Raw genomic sequence first — 15,314 nt, forward strand, 5'->3', positions numbered from 1 at the left:
TGTTTTCAAATATGAGGAAGGATTAGCTTGCCAGTAAGTATGCCACTGAGCAGAGATGGTTTTGCTTTTTTGTTGGGGTGATGGACTAAGAACTGAATCTGCCATGACCTTGGTGTTAAATTTCCAGACTGTGTCCACTAATTCTGATTAGAGCCTCTCCTTTCTTCCCCTGGGATGGGAAATTGACTGAAAGCTTTCCGGACAAGTTTTCATTAAATAAAAGGTGTGCCACACACTTTACTTTCTCTTTGTTGAATAAAATTCCATCAACTTCATTCATTCCTCCATAATTCCTTCTTCTTTGTCTTCATAATTGCTCTTTTTCTCTGCTCCATGAAGCATTTTGTGGAAAGCCTTTTCACATATTTTGTTGTCCTACCAATATAAACATTTCTCTTTACTTGATGCTTTACAATACCACATTAAAGTTTTGTTTTATTAGATGTAGTATGTATTTCTCATTAGAGAAAGGGGCTGCAAAGCCAGGCTTACTGGCCTGGTATTTGCTCTTGTTTTATTAGCACATAGCCAGCCCACCCTTTACAAGATATATGTTTTCATGCTGCAGCAGTAGTTAAGACAAAAACTACAGGACACACAAGATCAAAAGTAATTGAAGGGCTGGAGAGAGCACAGAAGGTAGGGCGTTTGCCTTGCACGCGGCCAACCCGGGTTCGATTCTCAGCATCTCATATGGTCCCCTGAGCACCCCCAGGAGTAATACCTGAGAGCAGAGCCAGGAGTAACCCCTGTGCATTGCTGGGTGTGAACCCCCCCCAAAAGTAATTGAATTGACCCATTGGTTTAGGGATTTTGTTTGTGCTGGGTTTACCTGGTTATAAAGCACAAACGCTGTGCTCTGGATTTACTTCTTGGGGTGCTGGAGATAGAACCCAGCCTCTTGCGTGCAAAGTATGTGCTTAGCTCTTTTAGTTTCCTCTCTTGTCTTCTACCTTGCCCCTTTAAAAAGGGAACACAAAGGGAAAATTGACCCATAGACTGAGTTTGTAGGGTCTGGGGAGATTAAAAGGGAGGAGCCGTGTGTCCTTGGGGGAAGGACGTGGGGACACTGGTGACTGGTGTGGTGTTGGAGTTATGGACACGGGAAACTATGAGTTCAAAACCTGTGTGTGTGTGTGGCGCGTGCACTCGTGCCACAGCTGCGTCCCCCTGGCATGCTGCTGCCATGGGCCATGGAGGAGGGAACAGGATCCCCAGGCTGGCTGTGATCAGTCACCACTTACTTCAGTCTCCTCCCCGCCTTTTGTTGCATTTCCCCCGCCACCTATTCCCATCTCACTGCGCTGGGCCCCCCCATCCCACTCCTCTCTGCCCCTTTCCCGGCCCCCCTGGTGCCAGTCTCATGGCCTTAGTCATCGGCCCAATTCCCAGAGCTCAGGTAGCAAGTACACGTAAGCGAAGTTGGCAGAATACCATCGAGGGGCCTGTTACTGTCCCTTCCCCTTAGTCCAGCTCCATTTAAATGGCCATCTTGAATTCACTTCTTAATAATATTTCTAGTCATTTTGTATGGACACAGTAAGGGATTTATCAAGCTTAAAGAGTGGCTCTCCTGGGGACATCTTGCTGTATATCACAGACTACAGTCTCAGGCCAGGTTAGTCTTTCTTAACCCCAGCAGGGTCCTTGGCCAGTTACTTCTTTTTGGGTCATGACAGAGCTTATCCATGACCATGCTCTTAACTTACTGTAAGTTTTATGGTGCTTGGCCTGTCTCTTTTTGATGCCAGGGTAGCTTAGGGCTTGCCCTGGGTCCATTCAAGTCCCTTGCTTAGGACCTTCCTTTAGAGGTGCTAGGAACTAAGGGAAACTGAGGCTTAAGTTGAGCTTAAGTTGACAGATGGTTGACAGATGCCCAGGAGTAAATATTATTAGAAGTCAGTTAACTCTCAAGTAACAAGAGCATAGCATCAACTGTCTACCTGTGTCTAGACAAAAAGGACATTGCTCTAAAGTAAACTGCAGGGGCTGGACTGATAGAACAGCGGGTAAGGCATTTGCCTTGCATGCGGCCGAGCCAGGTTCGATCCCCAGCATCCCATATGGTCCCCCGAGCACCGCCAGAAGTAATTCCTGAGTGAAGAGCCAGGAGTAAGCCCTGTGCATCGAAAAAAAAAAGTAAATTGCAAAGGAAATCAAGGAAAGAGAAAAGCAATATTTCACTTATAAATACAAAATCCAGAATCCTCTGAAGAATCTGACTTTACAAGTCACAGGCTCTGATTAGGGGAAATGAGTGATTAACTGATAGGGGAAGTAGAGCCCAAAGGAGGAGGTAAAGATGAATACTGAGGAAATGGGAGTACTTTGGAAGCATTGTGATGGGTGTTACTCAATAACTTCTTCCAGCTAGGAGAAAGGAAAAACCAATGTTATCCAATATGAAACGACCATTAACAGTTTGTAAATCACAATGCCTCAGGCAATAAAAATGAAAATTTTTTCTAAAAAGAAGAAAAAAAATTTTGGTTTACAAAACTGGCAATGGTTCTGAGGGTAATGGTTCTGAGGAGGGATAATTTGTACTAAGGTAGAAGAACATGTTGATTTTCAAGGATGTATGCCAGAACATATAATTAATACCATGATACTTCAAAAAGTAAAAAAATTACTGACTTTATCAGTATGCAAATGATTATATGAGATACGTTGAAAGCAAAAAATTATAGAGGATTTATAGCACTTGTTATGCAGTGACCAGATGTAAGAACCATTCACATCTTACTATATTTCCTCTCATGACAAGTACATTAGAATGTTAAAGTCACATCATAAATAAAATTTTGATTTACCTACAATGTTTCAAATGTGTTTATCATAGACTTTGATATTATGTATGATCATTTTAGTTAGCTATATTGTACTCACGATGTGTGCATATGTATGTTATTCATTGATTATTGTGGCACAATTTTATTTAAGTTTATTGATTGTGAATCTGTAATTTACAATACTATTAACACTAATTTTTCATGCACATAATTTCAACATTACACCTGTTATCAGTGTGCCCATCTCCCTCTCCTACAGATGCTGATTCCCTTCCTCTATTCGTCCGTCCCAACTCAGTTGTGTGAGTCAGTTTTCCAATTATATTGCCTTTGACCCTTTGTTGCTAACTTGCTGTGTATCTTTAAGTCCCACATATGGAGAGATTATTCTGTATCTGTCCCTTTCCTTCTGACAGACTTCACCCACCATGATATTCTCTAATTATGTCCCTGTTGGTTTCTCATTCATATAATTTCAGTAGTGGTCCCAGATTTAAAGCTTTGTATCCCAGTGATCCTAGCCAGCCGAGAGAAACATGATATACTGTGTCCAATGAGATATATTTGGAAGTTGTTGGTTGGAACTTCTGACAAAGCTCTTTAAGAGAGCTGACTCATCTATCAAATTGAATTTGTTCTCACTCTTTCCATATTTGAACTGGAATGTGGTCAAGGTACAGGAGTGCCAGCAGCTATCTTGGAGGCTGTGGAAGAGAGCTATATACCGAAGATGGTGGAGAAAGGGCATAGAACAAAGACTTTAGGTCCTTAGTTCAGGTACTCACCTTACCAGCCAGATGGACAAAATTCTTGATAATGAAAATAAAAGTAAATGCCACTCTTGGTTAAGCTACTATTAGTGGCCTGTTTTATTTGTTCAGTACCTATTAGAGTTAAGCAACAAGGCACAGAAATGTGACTTTTTAAATACTCTTGAGATTGTTCTAGAATTCCTCTTCTTTCATTTTCTTTGCTGTCACTGTTGTGCAGATTTTTTTTTAAATTCTTGGGCCATACCCAACAGTGGTCAGGGGTTACTCCTGGCTCTGCTCAAGGATCACTCCTGGAAAGCTCAGGGATCCCTGTGGAATTTGGGGATTAACCCGGGTGAGTCTCATGCAAGGCAAGCTTCCTACCAGTACTTCCTACCAGTAGATAGTTCCTACCTGTACTATCACTCTGGCCCTTTTGTGCAGATTTTATTACTTCATGTATAAATCACTAAAAGAGGATTCCCTGACCATCTCTTTCTTAATTTCTTTTGCCCTTCCTTTCAATAGGCATATTAATCCAAGGTTGGTGTCTTTTTAAGTGGAATTTTAGTCTTGGGTAGCACTATACTAAGAACTGCTATCTCTTCCCCATAATCTGTTGTGGTATTGGGCCAGATTTTATTTTATTTACATCTGCCCTGTCTGACTTTCTCTTCTCTCTAAAATGAATATTCAGATTTTACTCCTTTCCAAGACCCAACCCAAATTATCTTAGTAAAGTATTCTTATTGATGCTTTTTACTTTTTAAAGATTCTAGACATTATAAACTGAAATTTTGTATTTAGTTTGCTAAGGTTATAGAACAAAGCTATTTTTTTTCAAAGTAAAGGTCTTTGCTGATTGGCTCTTCCTAACACAGTAAGTTACTGTGATCAAAGAATTCTCTATGAAATTAGAATCAAGAGATAGTAGAGAATGGATGGCTACTTGGGTTCTAACTTTTACACATGATGAATCACTGTTTTGATTTGTATCCCCCATATGGTGTTCAGGGCCCAGAGACCACATCCTGTGAAACTCAGACAAACAGACCTGCAGTTCAATGCAGGGCCTCCTGATTCTAATTTGAGGGGGTCAATCATGATAGAAAAGGTAAACCAAGTCTTTTCACAGTCCTCTTAATAACTTTCAGCAGAACTTGATCTGGGATATTATCTTCCTGCATCTCCCAGAGGGCCTGAGAGATAGTGTGGGTTAAGGCACTTGCCTTGCATGCAGTGGACATTGACTTGATCCCCTACATCACATGGCATGTGAAGTACTACCCTGAGTGACCCCAGTCCCCACCAGTTGTGGATCCAAACCCACTCCTCATATATATACATACACCTCTCTCGGAGAGTCCGGCAAGCTACCATGCAGTATCCCGCCTGCATGGGCAGAGCCTGGCAAGTTACCCATGGCGTACTCGATATGCCAAAAACAGTAACGATAGATCTCACTCCCTGAAAAGAGCCTCCAGTCATTGGGAAAGACGAGTAAGAAGAGGCTGCTAAAATCTCAGGGGAATTTAGAGGAATAGAGTTGTTATTGGTGCCCGCTCGAGTAAATCGACGAACAACGGGATGACAGTAATACAGTGATACAGTGATAAACTGAAAAAGAGACATATATGTATATAACTGGAAATTGTCAGTGGATTTGTGTATAACTTCTTTTACATCACTCATATTTAGCTGTCTTATTTGAAAGAGCATACAATAAATAAACTTGATTTTTCCCTATGTCAGAATAATAACTCAGTTTTGAGAGGTACCATAAGAAGATGTAATTCTACCCTGTACCTGAAATTGTTCTGCTGGGGTTGGCATAGTCTAGTTGTGCAGGCTGTTGGTTAAGATAGTTTATATCTTCTGTATACATGTACTTACTGGCTTAATCTGTGCAAATCATTATATAATGAAAGCATGAGCTTGAGCTTTTGTTAATTTGGTTCCCTTTTTTTGGTTACTACTGTTTTGGTTCCTAAAGCACAAATTGCTCTAACATTGCCAGTAAATTAATCATTAAGCACCAGGTATTTTTATTCTATAAAAATATTTTTATATTTTTATTCTTATGAAGAGTCTGGCAAGCTCCCTGTGGCATATTCGATATGCCAAATACAGTAACAATAACAGGTCTCATTCCCCTGACACTGAAAAGAGCCTCTAATCGTTGGGAAAAACAAGTAAGGAGAGGCAGCTAAAATCTCAGGGCTGGGACAAATGGAGATGTTATTGGCACCCGCTCGAGTAAATTGATGAACAACAGAATGATAGCAATACAGTGATTGTTATTCTGGTTTAGGGTCATTTGGTGGCACTCATTAATCATTTCTTACCTCCCCCTTAACCACACACACACACACACACATACACACACACATACACACACACACGTTACTTGCTGCTGCTGAATTTCTCTTCTAAAAGGCATAATTTTTCTGTTTGCATGTGTTCTTACCAGCCACCTCCACGGTATCATCTTCCTCACTGATACATTAACATTTACTTTTCGCTCAATCGCATAAATAGAGCGGTGTCTGTCAGTAAGAAGCTGACTCTGTAGACTGTTACCTTACTTGATATTATTTCAAGAGTACTTTCCATAAAACTGCTTTGATTGAAAGTAAACTTTTTCATGGAAAATATGTGAGGGGTGTGTGTGTGTGTGTGTGTGTGTGTGTATGTGTGTGTGTGTGTGTGTGTGTGTGCAAGGTACCTGAGCAAAGAGAAACAGATGTTGTTGCTGCAGGGTTTCTTAGGGCACTCGGCACACTGGTGTGCTGGGCAGGTTGCCGCCTCGGGCAGCTCTGATGTGCCCCAGCCCTCTGGAGAGGTCCAGTGACGTGCCCCCCAGAGTGCTACAGTGCATTCAGAGTCACCAGGCATGACATTCTTTTCCATTAAAGAGTTTCAGAAAGGGTGAACACTAAGGGTGTTTAGTGGGAAGTGTCATTGAAACTTTAACCCTTGGTTGTTATAAATACAGCAACAAAAATTACTAAAATTGGAGATTTTCTTGTGCTTTTGTGGTCACTTGTTTGGATTATAGGTGATTCTTTTGTCATGTAAGTGTGCGGAGAAGTGAGTTTTAGATATTTGTGTGTTTTATTTTTAAATGTAGGAGCACTGCTATTTATTCAGCCACTGATTAAGTGCTAATTGAATTGGGCATGAACTCCACATTACTTTTAGAATTTTTAAAAAATTTTATAAGTTAGTTAACAATGTTTGATTACATTCAGTATTCAAACACCAATCCCCCACCATTACATCTTCCCACCACCAAATTCGGGATGTTTCTATTACAAGCCCCAATCCCTGTCCCAAAACACAACTGAAATAGTATATTTTATATTGTCTGTTATGAAGAACTGCTGAACATGCTTACAAAAAAAGTGTTCATATGGGAAACAGTGTGAAGATTGTTCGTTCTAGTTTGGCAGGAGCCATTAAGACATCCTATTTAATATCACTAACATGTTGTTAAAGTTTTGATGATGTGAGCTTTGGTATATATATCTGAAAATATGTATATATGCCTATATATATTTCCCTCTATGATTTGTTGGCTACCATCTGAACCCCATCAAATGTGGTGTGGTAGTTATGGAGAATGGGTAGGGAGTGTTTTATGATGTGTCGCGTGGCTGCAAAAGCAGCCGTGTGGTCCAGGAAAATGTTTATTCATATGTGAGGCTCAGCCCGAGCGCATGGGGAGTGGCCTTGAGCATGGAGGAGGTTGGGTTGTGGGGGTTTTTGGCTCCCGGGGCTGTGTCCCCTGGGGTGGGTATGGCTCTCACCTGCCCCCCTCTGGGGCGCCCCATGTGAAACAGCCTGCCGTGGATACTGATGGCATGCTTATGCGGGCCTCATGTTATGCTCCCTTTAGGGAGAAGCAGCCATGTGATCTGGATGGTGGCAGATGATGAGATTATCTGGAGCCAGCAGGAGGTGGCTTATGGGCATAACCCCTGGGTCACCGGAGACTGGGGGAAGCAGGCAGAGGATCTACGCTTGCTCCTGATCCTGTTGAACCCAGAGTCCAAGGTCACAAAGTTCTGCATTACCTGGGTTCTGTAGGACTTCACTCGTGTGAGGCTCGGCCTGAGCGTGTGGAAAGTGGCCTAGAGCATGGTGTCGGTTGGGTTGTGGAGGTTGGCTGCCGGGGCTGGGTCCCTTGGGGCGGGGAAGGCTCTCACTGGTCCCCCTCTGGGGCACCCCGTGTGAAACAGCCTGGAATGGAGTCCAGTGGCCTGGTTATGGGGCCTCACGTTATGCTCCCTTTCAGGAGAAACAGCCTTGTGATCTGGACGGTGACCCATCTCCACATTATTTTTTTAAAAAATTCTATTCTGAATGTTAATTTTATTATTTTGTTATTATTTCCCCCTTTTTTTGATTCATTGTGAGATACAGTTATAAAGCTTTCATGTTTGAGCTTCAGTCAGTCATCAAGCACCCATCCCTTCAGCAGTGCATATTTTCCACCACCAAAATCCCCAGTATTGCTGCCCCTCTCCCCGCCAACCCTTCCCCTGCCTGTGTTGTATAATTGAGCTGCAGGTGGTTTGTGGGTGTGGCTCCCACATACCTAACTTTTGGACGTTTAATTTCTTGGTAAACTTGGTCCCAAGTTGTTGGGGTCGGGTCAAAGTCACAGTGGCAATTTGGGGGTATCAGGAAGCCTGAAGGTACCGTCAGGCTGCTGATACACTCACCCCCCAGGTACAGGTTGACCTGATGGCAGCACCGTACCCCCTTAGACATTTGTGTTCTTGGAGGGACCATTCATTGGAGCTTGTTTTCCTACTTAGAGACTTGTTTTTCTGTTTAATACTGTTGCATCTTTTCCATGATAACTTTTAAACACACACACACAAACACACACATTCACACTCACACACACACACACACACACACACACACACACACACACACACACTCTGTGGTGGTTGGTGCCGGCATTTGAATCCAGGACTTCATTACATGCAAGGCAAGGCAAGTGCACTACCACTGAGCCATATCCCTGGCCCTCTGACAATATTTAATATTCCAGCTTGTATTAATTGAATATTATTACATAATTAAAGCCATTTTTAAACATTTTCTTGAAATACCTTTCTTATTTGTAATTTTCCTCCTTTTTATACTTCTGATTTCCCCTATTATATAAGTTTAATACTCTGTTGTTCTTAGCTTAGTAGTCATTTATTTTTTTCCCCCAGGAATATTTATTGAGATACCATGATTTACAAAAGTTCATAACAGAGTTGTTTTTGGATTCAATGTTCCAATACCAATCCCACCACCAATGTCCCTTTCCCTCCACCAGTATCCCCAGGTTCCTTGCCACCCCCTATCCTGCTCTCTTGGCAGACATATAATAAATTTATTTCACTTCGTCCAATAAAACTTTAAAGAATGACAAATAGAATGATCAGAAAATAAATCAGTTGAAGTCAGATTTTGGTCATTATTAGCTACATGTGTTTAAAAGCCTTCCTTAATCTAGTAGAGGACGACCGTCTGCACTATTAGTGAGTGCCAGGCTCTGCCTCATGATGGGAGGCTTCTGTGCCCTTTGAAAGGAGCTCTGTTAACATTTCTTGACAAACTGGTTTCAAGGCTATACATTCCCTAAGCTGTGGTCTGTCCATGAAGCTCAGTATTGTTTCTTCAAAGCTGAGTGACAGTCCAGCTGGATATAATATTCTTGGTGAGTTGCTCATTGTGTTCCGCTTTTGTACTGTATCTTTCCGTATTCTTGTAGAGTCTTGTTGGCTGGATCTGCTGTACATTGGATAGGCTTTCCTTTATATGTAAGTTCCTTTTTTGATCTTGCTGTTTTCAAAATTCTGTCTCCATTGGTCATTTTGAGTAATATATCTTGGAGTTTTCCTAGTTTGGTCTCTATTCACTGGGACCCTTCAGACCTCTTGAAGTGTGGTCCCTGTAATCCTCAACTCTGGGAGGTTCTTACTGATTTTTTTCTTTAGCTGTTCTTTCTTTCTTTTTTTTTTTTTAAGCAGTTTTATTTTATTTCTTAACTTTTTTAAAATTTTTTTTTTATTTTTGGGTCACACCTGGCAATGCATAGGGGTTACTCCTGGCTTTGCACTCAGGAATTACTCCTGGCGGTGCTCAGGGGACCATATGGGATGCTGGGAATCGAACCCGGGTCAGCCGCATGCAAGGCAACCGCCCTACCTGCTGTGCTATTGCTCCAGCCCCATTAGCTGTTATTTCTTTATCATATTTTTTTCCTGTTCTTCAGGGACTCCAGTGTCGTCTTGAGCCATCCCACAGTTCGCTGGCATGCTGCTCAATTCTTTCCAGGCTGTTCTCTACCTTCTGCGCTCCCCTAGCAGTTGCCCCCTTTTTAATCTCAGAGCTTCTTGATCTTTTGCTCAGTGTTTGTTATTCTGCTGTTCAGAGCTCCTATTGACTTTTTATATCACCTAACACATTCTTCATTTCTGTCATTTCTGACTGTAATTTTTTAAAATTTTGCTTCATACTTTCATGTGCTTTGTTGATGACCTATACTATCGTTTCTTTTTTAAATTTAAAAAAATTTAAAATTTAAAAAATTTTTTCAGAATTGTGTTATTGTTTCTTTGAAATCATTGAATATCCTCATCACAATGTCACTGAAAACACTGTCTAAAGATTTCCTTGTGTTGTTTACATCTTCAGTGATAGATACTGTCTTAGCTTATTGAGCTTGGTGGAATTGTGTTTTCTTCACTGGTTTTCTAGTGTTCTTGATGTGCTGGAGGTGAGTTTTTGTAGTTAGACCCCCTGGAAGAAGCTGTGGGATTAAGCTGGAGGTTGCTCTCTGTCTTCTCTGCCTGCCTCACAGAATGACAAGGAAAGCAACTGTAAGCAGTATGTAGTTTGTTGAGTAGGTCTGTTGTGTGGCCTCACGCTTCAGAGCTTTGACGTGGGCTCTTAATATGGCTCAGGTATGGGGGCTACTGGGCCTCATCTGGACAGGGTGGGTGTCCAGTGTTCACCTCTTGCTGGAGCTCTGCCTCCCATTCAGAATAGGCCTAGTCACATCAGCCAGGTGGTGAAGTAGCAAGTAGAAGGTCTGTATTCTTTTTTTTTTTTTGCTTTTTTTTGGGGGTCATACCCAGCGATGCTCAGGGGTTACTCCTGGCTTTGCACTCAGGAATTACTCCTGGCGGTGCTTGGGGGACCATATGGGATGCCGGGGATCGAACCAGGTCGGCTGCATGCAAGGCAAACGCCCTACCCGCTGTGTATTCATTTATTTTTAATAAAAAATTTTGTTTTTGTTTTTTGGGCCATACCTGGTGGTGTTCAGGGAAATCCCCTGGCTCTGTCCTTGGGGCTCCCTCCTGGTGCTGCTCAGGGAACCAGGTGTGGTGTTGGGAATTCAGACCTGGCCTGACCATGTACAATGTGAGCACTCTACCTCTTGTACTGTCTCTCAGGAGCCCTAAATTTTTTAAAAAATTCATTTTGGCTGAGTTTTATCTTAATTGCTTTATTTCATTTTTAAATTCAGGAATTTTATCATTAGACAAAAGAGGCAGAGTGAGGGTCGAAGAGAGAGCACAGGAGTGTAAGTGCTTGCCTTTCACATAGCCACCACCAGTTCCATCCCTGGCACCTGTGGTCATGTGAATACATATAAGCCCTGTGGGGGTGTGGTTCCGCCAAAAGAAGTATCATAATTGGGGTTCACTGTCATTGTCACTGTCACTGTCATCCCGTTACTGAACGACTTGCTCGAGCAGGAACCACTTATGTCTCTATTGTGAAACTTGTTGTTACTGTTTTTGGCATATCGAATACGCCACGGGTAGCTTGCCAGGCTCTGCTGTGTGGGTGAGATACTCTCGGTATCTTGCTGGGCTCTCCGAGAGGGGCGGAGGAATCAAACCCGGGTCTGCTGCATGCAAGGCAAACGCCCTACCTGCTGTGCTACTGCTCCAGCCCTTAATTGGGGTTCAAGGAAATATATTTCTTGGGTTAGAGGTGTGCCTTTGTTTCTTGTATCTGTTTCTTTCTGGGTTCTATGACAGAGAGTCTTCAGTTTCACAGCAACCTCAGCAACTCCACCACCACACCAAAGACCCCCATCGTCTCGTCCCGTGACTTGTGCTTATATAGATTCTGCATTTCCCCACCTCATCTGATTGCAACTTGTGCCATTTACATACTAATCAGAATATGTCCTGTGCAAATTAGTATTTGTTTGACCAATCAGATCGCATATGTGAATAAGGGACTCACATGAAGGGGTTAGTATATTCTGTTTTTGTAAACAGCGTTCGAGCCAGGGTCAACCATCTTCATTGACTCGAGCCTCAGTCTGCTGGAGCTGGAGGGTTCTCAGCTTCTGAGTATGAGGGACCAGTGCCCCTCTTCATCTCTAAGTGATGGATCCAGTTTGGGATCCTGGAAGCCTTGGTGATGTGGAAGTAGGAAGATCAGAAAAGGGCTCTGTTTGAGAGCTTGTTATTTTTGTGAATGTGGTAACCCTTGGTAAACTTTAATATAAAGGTTTCTGAGGCATAAAGGGAATACTCAGATTCCCCAGAGAGTACTCTGGGCTTGGACTTGGTAGTATTTGCTGCCTAAACTCTCTTCCAGCCTGTTGAAATGAGCTGAGACAAGAGTATGCCTTTGTAGCAAGATGTACTCATAATCAACTGAGACAAGAGTATGCCTTTGTAGCAAGATGAGCTGAGCTGAGCTTGTATGCCTTTGTAGCAAGATGTACTCATAATCAACCTGGTTAGTAGAAGGGGGAATGTGCATTTGAAGCAAAGCCAGAGGGAGTCACCGATTTTTTGTGTCTTTGAGGTAGAATAAAAATGATACCTAATCCCTAGAGCTTTTTGTCCTGCTGGGTTACCTCTGTAGTGAGAGAAGGGACTATTGTAATTTTGAAAGCTAGAAAGTAATCCAAATCTGGGAATTATTGACTGAAAAAGTGCCTTAGTTACTTCTTGTACCACTTTGGTCCTATTGAGGGATGCCTACGTTCATCCCGTAAAGGTGATGTGTGAACCCACCTTGTAGTAGCACTTGGATAAAGTCCAATTGGGAATCCTCTCTACCACATGCGCCATGCCTCTGTGTACTGCTGATTAACTGGAGAAGCTGAACTCCCTGTGGTTGTCCTGAGCACAGATTTCACGACTCTGACACACCGTTCTAAGCCCTTAGAAATTCCTTTTCCTATGAAGACAGGACTGAGAATGTAATCTGTCGCTAACCAAATGAAAGTTGTGTAGGCTCTTGGTGACCTTCCTCAGGAGAGGTTGGGGGGAAAATGCATAGTATTGCCTGTCCAGAATCACTCGTTCTTCTCTCCACCAGCCCTTTTCAGTGGCTGAGATTGTTCCTCCTCTGTGTGGGACAGATCTCTCAAGACCTGGTTGAGGGACTATAGCCAAGACTCTGCCAACAGCCAGTACCTTCTGGTCTGCCTTTTCAACTTCCTGGGTTGCCCCTACTTTTCCAGAGTCACCTCACTGCTGACTCATTGATGTACCTCCGATGACTCATTAGGTACCTCTGCAGTATCTAACTAACTGCAAAATGCAACCCTTGTAGGCAGTGATAGAGTTCTTAATAGTTTAAGTATCCAAAAGAGGTACTTAGTGGGCCTTAATCAGAAATCTCCATTCCTTCAAATGCAGCTTGTCCATATAAGACTAGGAAAGTACACTTGGAGTCTGTAAAGTCATAGTCCATCTTGCCTCTGCTAAGGTCCAGGGCTCTGGTCAGGCTTGTGAGTCTGGTTCGTGTGACTGAAGAACCCGTGGGTTGAGCACTGCTTTCCACCTCTGCAGAGGGGGTGGCCACCACACACCAGACTTGTTTTAGGAGGGAACTTTCATCTGTAAACAAAGTGATGCCTGGATTTTCCAGGGGCTTTCAGACAGGTCTGCTAGCATAAGTATGTTTCAAGGGTTTGGAGAATATAATGTTCAGTTGTGAGCTAGGTCCTGACTTAGGAAGTCAAGTAGCCAGATTTAAAGCAATTCACAGCAGTTCACAGCTTCAGAGTCATGTTTGGATTTTCCAAAAGAAGAACCTTGTCTTAAAATAAATCTTGGGGGACCGGAGCGATAGTACAGCAGATAGGGCATTTGCCCTGCACATGGCACAGGTTTGATCCCTGGCACCTCCAGGAGTGATTCCTGAGTGAAGAGCAGGAGCAACCCCTGAACATCGCTGGGTGTGACCCAAAGAGCCAAAAAAAAATCTTGAAAGAGATCAGCAAGCTGCAGAGATGTCTCCAGACCCCATGCCAGGCTGAATTTCAGATACAGGCCACCCTAAAGAGGGGCAGGTGAGTTCCCTACTTGCCCAAACAGAACCCTGGCAGCCAAAAACCTCCAGAACCCAATCACCACCATGCTCACAGCTGGACCCCATAGGCTCAGGCGAGCCTCATCCATGAATGAATTTGTTGAAAACCTCAGGTATGCGGGTTTTATGACCCAAATCTCCAGGCTCTCATGAAGTCAGGAATGGATACCTCTCCCCATCCCCCTGTTCTTCTGGAAGCCTGGCAGTCATGCCCATGAAATGCTTCTAGCTCCGAATAAGCTCATTAACCAGCCATGATCCAGAGACTCATAAATAAATCTTAAAAGAGATCAGCGAGCTGCAAAGATGCTTCAAGTCTACAAAGACACCATCTAGTTAAAAATTTAACCCCAGTTATATCACTCCATCAAAATTTTAGAATTCTTGGAGCGTGCAGTCACTTTTGCGACTGTGTGACATCTCTTACTCTGCATCACTGGTATACTAGGAGTTGCAACCACATTGGATGGGGTGTAAAGTGGAAAAAAATGATTTCAGTTAAGAAAACATTAACACACAGGGGCTGGAGCGATAGCACAGAGTGTAGGGCGTTTGCCTTGCATGTGGCTGACCTGAGTTTGATTCCCAGCATTCCATATGGTCCCCTGAGCACCGCCAGGAGTGATTCCTGAATGGAGAGTCAGGAGTAACCCCTGTGCATCGCTGGGTGTGACCCAGAAAATAGAAAAAAAAAACACGAAAATATTAACACACAGGGCTTAATCTTTAATGATAGGTTAGTAATCTCTTCTCTCTCTCTCTTTTTTTTTTTTGGTTTTTGGGTCACACCCGGCGATGCACAGGGGTCACTCCTGGCTCATGCACTCAGGAATTACTCCAGGCGGTGCTCGAGGGACCATATGGGATGCTGGGATTTGAACCCAGGAGGTCAACCGCGTGCAAGGCAAATGCCCTACCTGCTATGCTATTGCTCCAGCCCCAGGTTAGTAATCTCTTATACAAGAGCTTAATGGCTTCGGGGTGAGATACAGTCTTCACACACTTTCTTCTTCTTTTTTTAAAAAATTTTATTTTATTGAATCACTGTGAGATAGTACCAGCTTTCATGTTTGGGTTACAATCTCACAATGATCAAACACCCATACCTCCACCAGTGCACATTCCCCACCACCAATATCCCGGGTATACCCCCCCTTTCCCACCCTCCCCTGCCTCCATGGCAGACAATATTCCCCATACTCTCTCTCTACTTTTGGGCATTATGGCTTGCAACACAGACACTGAGAAGTCATCATGTTTGTTCTATTATCTACGTTCAGCATGCATCTCCCATCCCAACTGGTTCCTCCAGCCATCATTTTCTTAGTGATCCCTTCTCTATTCCATCTGCCTTCTCCCCTCCGCTCATGAAATAGTCGTCCAGCTATGGGGCAATCCTCCCGGC

At 43.1% G+C, this 15,314-nt stretch overlaps 1 protein-coding gene across 7 annotated transcripts in view; it reads left to right on the forward strand.

Moving 5' to 3' along the window:
- Positions 1 to 15,314, forward strand: part of HECW1 (HECT, C2 and WW domain containing E3 ubiquitin protein ligase 1) — a 268,709-nt gene that overhangs the window by 13,340 nt on the left and 240,055 nt on the right. The window contains exon 2 of one of the 7 annotated variants that reach the window (XM_055124932.1): positions 14,713 to 14,852. The exons of the other annotated variants lie outside the window; for them this stretch is intronic. The gene's annotated coding sequence lies outside the window, so the exon portion shown is untranslated. The remainder of the gene's footprint in view (positions 1 to 14,712; positions 14,853 to 15,314) is intronic. 7 annotated transcript variants of the gene reach the window in all.

Source organism: Sorex araneus, chromosome 2 (assembly GCF_027595985.1).
Source record: "Sorex araneus isolate mSorAra2 chromosome 2, mSorAra2.pri, whole genome shotgun sequence".
Classification (NCBI taxonomy): domain Eukaryota; kingdom Metazoa; phylum Chordata; class Mammalia; order Eulipotyphla; family Soricidae; genus Sorex; species Sorex araneus.